Source organism: Gadus morhua, chromosome 16 (genome assembly GCF_902167405.1).
Source record: "Gadus morhua chromosome 16, gadMor3.0, whole genome shotgun sequence".
Lineage (NCBI taxonomy): Eukaryota > Metazoa > Chordata > Actinopteri > Gadiformes > Gadidae > Gadus > Gadus morhua.
In genome coordinates, this window is record NC_044063.1 from 23,868,079 (window position 1) to 23,874,406 (window position 6,328).

A 6,328-nucleotide genomic window follows, 5' to 3' on the forward strand; every position below is an offset into this window, starting at 1 on the left:
CGATGAATCCTCCTTGGCTGGCTTCCCCTTGCAGGGGGTATTCGCTCCAACTCCTCCAGGATTTCTATGGCAATGGTTGATTTATTTCCATTCCGGTTGTCCATGACTCTGAACATATCCTCTGCAGTGTTGTAGGTTGACAGCCGGATATTCTTCCCAATCTTGTCATCCACGCTGTCCAGGATTTGAATTTTCTTGACTTCGGCTGAGCCAGACGGCTCTCCCTGTCTTTGAAGGCTCTCCCAGTCTTTCTTCCATCTGTGGTATTCTCTTTTGCAGCCTGAAAGGTGGGCAGTGTGGTTGGTTTTATTCTGACAATTGGTTTTGCTGGCGGGGCATCCTTCGACATCCTCGGTGCAGTGACAAACTCAGCCTTCCTCAGTTCAAGGTTGCCGTTCAAAGCTTTCAGGTCCTTGACCCTGCCATCTAGCTCCTCTCTTTCAGCCTTGGGGATCCACCGCTCCCAGGTTGACATTTCTCTGGCAGCCTCATTGATCCTTTTCTCCAGTAGAGTCAGGTGCATCTCGTATGCATCCAGGTGAGTACTCTCCACAGGTAACTTCTCCACCCGACCGCAGGCCTTCTCTCCTTCAATGATTGCAGTTGTGATAGCGTATTGGCCATATCTGGACCACAGGTTTGTTTGGACAATTCTTCTCACCTCTCCAAACCTTGCTTCTGCTTCGTTAGCGGTTCTCTCAACGTCTAGCTCCTCCTTCTCTTCGAGAACTGCGTCTTCCTCTTCTGACTCTTGAGACTCAGCCAAAAGCCCTGTCTTGTAATCATCATTCACTTCAATAACGATTTTCCGGCAGTATGAGAGCTCGGCGAACTCCTCCCTCAGCTCTGCTTCCACCATGCTGTCTGCCCCTTTGCTGAGGAAGTTGGCCTGTCTGGTGAAGGTGCTTTTCGCAGCGGTTCTCTCCTTCTTGAGCTGCTTCACCGTCTTTCCAACGACATCTTCCGCCATCTTGACCTCACGGACCAGCACAGCTCTCTTCTCCTGCGTCAACAGCTTTTCCTGGACTTCCAAGGCTTTTTATCCTCTTCTCCAAGCTGCTCCGCTGGTTTTCAACTGTCGAGTTATCTGGGTTATGTTCTCATTTGTGCTTGCCCAACTTGAAATGGCACTGTTAGACAGAGGACGCAGGACAGCTCAAATCCTTCTCCTTCCTTTTATTGAACATGAATTGTTTAATACATGAACAACAAGCATTCCGTATTGTGATGCGGATTCGGATTAGGTTGAAAACCTATTGATAAAGACAAATTAAATCAAGTTAGTTCTCAAATAAATCAAAATGCCTAATCAAACATTTAAATCAAATCCAAATATCTGTTAGATATCATAAACAAATTTATCTAATTACAATACCACCATGATATCTAATATCACTGTGTTGTAAAAATAACAATGGTCTTCCACACAAACATTTCCACCATGTGCGCCTCCACCAAACGTGCCCAAGACGTCACATATGGCACGTTTCCACTGCAGGGTGCCGAACGGATCGGATCGCAAAGGTGCGGATCGGGTCGCGTTTCCACCGCCAAAAGTGGGCGGGACCCGGACTTTGCCGTACCCGTTCTGGCCTCGTTCTCGGGACTCCTCCGTTGGGGTACCGAAAACGAGACGAGACGCCTGAAAGGGTCCCGGGAAATTCTAGCTACACACCCCCTCCGTCGACAGAATCATCACTCCCGGGTGACGCGGGGATAAAAACAAACAAACAGTAGCCTCGAGGTATTATTCTTTACAATTAACCTGTCGCGTAAAACGCTTGCTTGGGCGAACAAGGAGGTGGAGACGTTCGTCTGCATTCTTGGGGAGGAAGACGTTGTTTACGATGTTTACGTAGCTGCCGCGGCGATCGACATCCGGCCTACCACAAAGGGTACTGTCAGCAGTGGAAACGCGACCTCGGAACTGAGCTGGGCTATACCGCCCCCTCCCTACCGCACCTTTGCGATCCGATCCGTTCCGCACCCTGCAGTGGAAACGCGTCATAAGGTCGTCTGCGCCGTCCCATGCGCTGTCACATGGAAGACATGACAAACGGGAAAAAGTGCCAACATACACATATTGCAAACTACACCTTACTTCAAAAAATAAATTACATACCAATGCGTGCTCTCGTGTCCTCCAATGCACAAACCCTTCATAGCCCGGCCGGAAATCGCGGACCTTTATAGCCTCACCCGTGCTCACTCACCTCACGTCCCGTAATCAGGCAAGTGCCGCCTGGTGTGTTTACAAATCGAACACGTGTGATTTGCGCATTTCCCCTCCACGCCACTAGAGGTCCTCAACGATGCAATGCTATTTTTTAATCTAAATGCGATCTCTGTCTTTACACACACACACACACACACACACACACACACACACACACACACACACACACACACACACACACACACACACACACACACACACACACACACACACACACACACACACACACGAGCTGTGTTCGAAATCGTTCCCTATCATGGATGTAGTACACTAAATAGGGTGCACGCCATTTTGTAGGGTGTTTGAATTCTCAGTGGTCCACTATATAGGGCACTATATAGTGGACTTAAAATAGGGTACATACGATGTACCCTACATGTTACTCTCGTATACCACAATGCAATGCGGTCGTGTTTTTCCGGAGGAGAAGAAGAAGCTGAATAACCGCGAAAACGAATACATTTAATGATGGAGTCTCCGGCTTTCGTATAGAAATGTCAACAATTTATTTGGGATTTAACATAGAAAATTTAACATTCAAAATTAACTTGATGTGGGCGCATCTGTCTGCGTCACACAAATACCCGGCGCACTTACTGACGCAAATGACGTTTAGAAATGTTCAGCGTAGTGTCCGAATTCTCGTTCCCTATTCCCTATGAAGGTCAAAAGGAGCCGGCACCACGCCCCTTATGATGTAACAGAAAGTGAATGTTAATTTCTCTCATCTTTTATTGGTCATTATTAAAGAGAGGGCTGATTCTCAGATGTGCATGTTGGATGGCTTTGGTGTAGGTCTGGGAAGAACTTCAGGCCAAAATCTTGCAAGCGAGACGCTGGGTGAGGGGCAACGAAATGGAGCACTTGCTGAGTCATTTGTTTTAGGGCTGGAATCCCTAAGTTGATGATCGTATGCGTCCTTTGAGACCCCCGTTGATATAAAAGAGACCCCAGGTCTATAGTTTACTTGTTACTGTCCTTGACTCAGAAGTTACCTATTGTTATCAATTCCTTTAGGGCTTCGGCCTCCTAATTGATCATTGTCGTATATTTGAATGCCCTCTTTCATAGACATGATACCAGCACCACTGGGGCGTGGCAACAATTCTCCATATCCATATGGGGAGTGGGGGGGGGGGGGTGCTTGTGGACAGGGGTACACTAGATATAAATAGGAAGCTTGCAATGGTCATTTCAATCACCAGAAATAGTCAATACACACTCAGGGGGAGGAATGACCTCTCAAACATGATATATTAATGAATTATTTCAAATAACCCTGCCTAATCAAATCAATGAGCTTGATGTTTTGCTTTCACGAATATGTTATAGGCTTGGTCACTACCAAATATGTCTGTGCGCATCTCTCAGAGTGACGTAACTAGCCACCAGACAGTGATTAAAAAAATGAGTCACGTTGAATACAAAAGTAACTTATTAATGACAAGTCTAAACTGTGGAAATTTGAAAGATATGGGCAGCAGTTGATGGCAATCACTATAGCAACCATGGCAGTCGCGTGACGTGGATGCACGCCCATTGAAAATAATAGGCCAAAAAAACGTAGGCGTGTCACATGTTTAGAGCCGTTTTTGTAATGTTTTTTACACTGTGGGCAGTTTTACTACAATCTGTTGTGAGACAGGGTTTAAGGGACGTGGTTAGTTTCAGTTTTTAAGGTTTTTAATTTTTGAGGAGGTCTGGTGGTCTCCGTATATAACGAAATAAATAAATATAAATATGTATGTATGCATGCATATATATATATATATTAGGGCTGTCAAGCGATTAAAATATTTAATCACGATTAATCGCATTAATGCTATAGTTAACTCACGATTAATCGTAAAAAAAAATTCTATACTAAATATCCCTTGAATTCTTTGTCCCATTAATTTTTCTCATTTTAATTATCAACATGGAGAAGTGCATCGGCTTGCCTTGTGAAAATGTTTTTTTATTGATAACAACATTGGCATATACTGATCAAAACAGGACGGTACAAAAAAAAAAGCCTATAATGCAATTAAACGATTTACATACAAAGATATGCCTTGAACATAGCAGTCAGGCTACTGCTTCTTTGTTTTGAGCCCCAAAAAAATAAAACAAAATAAAAATAAAATATTTTGTAAAAAATAATAATTTGCGTTAATCACGCGTTAAAAAAGTTAACGCCGTTAAAATTGGTTTGCGTTAACGCCGTTAATAACGCGTTTAACTGACAGCTCTAATATATATATATATATACTTATTCATATATATATTTATTAGAGCTGTCAGTTAAACGCGTTATTAACGGCGTTAACGCAAACCAATTTTAACGGCGTTCATTTTTTGAACGCGCGATTAACGCAAATTATTATTTTTTAAAAAATAATGTTTTTTTTTTCCCTTGGCCTATTCTTTCTCAAATACATTATCTCCTTCAATTACTCAGTAAACGATTCAATGTGTTTCTTCCTCAAAAACCCATGGATTTTTAAAAATTCTTAAAGATTCCTTAAAAATTCTCAATTGTGTCGCTAACATCAAAAGCTTGCTTCAGCTTCCTACAACTTAATGAGAGCAAATTACAATATTTGGCCCTCTGCTCTCACAAACAACATGTCATCATTGTCTTCATTTTCTTTTATTGTTGTTTGTTCAACAACATGGTAAACCAACTGTTGTTTTTAAGTTTGCTACATAAATAAACTTGAATTTGAACTTGAATGCATGAATCTATAGCATTTGAATTTCAATATGTGTCATTATGCTCTCGGATCAGAAGAGGAAGAGAGATCAGATCGAAAATGTAAATATATCTCAGTTTATCCCTGCATACCCTTTATATAATCTCTGTCACAGGACACCCCTAGCTCGAATCAGACTTTATTCGGCCCCAATGAATATAAAAAAGATATAATGCAAATTAAGTGATTTACTTTTCAGTTTCCAACTGTATGTATTTGACAAAAATTATGTTAAACATGTGGTTAAACATGTTACTTGGTGCTATAAGAGCTTCATAGAGACGCCCAGCAGTATGGCAGCTCCCCTTTAAGATTGGCCCAGCATTTCGGGACATTGTTTTCTGCTCAAGCAGGGGGCCACAGATAGACGTGTGCGTTCCTTACCCTCACTGTGTCCAAAGGCTGTTCAGAGGAAAACGTCATGTTCACCTGGACAACAATGGAGGTTGGAGGTACAAAATGAACGCCGCGAGGAATGCATGTTGCACGTGTTCCTTTTGTACCACGGACAATCGTCACTCTGGGAAGGTGAATGGAAGAAGATGTCGAGCTGTTATACGGTTGAATCGCTCTCAGGTGCTTATGTGTTCAACCTCTTGTCAGCTTGCTGGCTATGGTTGTGTTTCCTAGAGCACACCACTGTAAACACACATGCAGAACCCAAGCACCCCAGCCCACCTGTTAGATACAAAAGCAATTTGTAAACATGGTTTTAAAATGTGCCATACAAATACAGTGTATTATTATTATTAATTATTATTATTAGTCATGATTGTAATTAAAACAGCACAAGGGCAACAAATATATGTTAAACACTAATAAAACAACATTTCCTCAAAATTATGAAAAGTTTATGCAAACAAAAACAGTTAATACACAGGTGTTCTCTGGAGAACAGTGCTTAGCTTCATGGGAAGTCGTCAGCGCCAGTTTTAAGAAACATGATGACAAAAAAGACGTGTGTTTGTTTGGTGAGGGGTGTGTGTGTGTGTGTGTGTGTGTGTGTGTGTGTGTGTGTGTGTGTGTGTGTGTGTGTGTGTGTGTGTGTGTGTGTGTGTGTGTGTGTTTGCAGGGGGTGGGGGGTTGGGGGGGCTAGTTCGTACATCATGTATCTTGGCGTCAAGCCCGAGCTTGTCATGTTTACCTCTTAAGGAGAGTCGTTCATTCTTAGAGATATGCAGGACCCCCTTCAGCAAGTCGTGGCTCGCTGCCATCACTGCCACTTTTTGAGGGTTTGGAGGAATGCCATTGTTAGGCCTACCTCCAGGCGCTTCACGTATCCGGTCTGCCTTAAAGCATTCGACACAATGACCATTGCTGGATACAAATATGCTTGCATCTGTAGTTTTATCTCCTG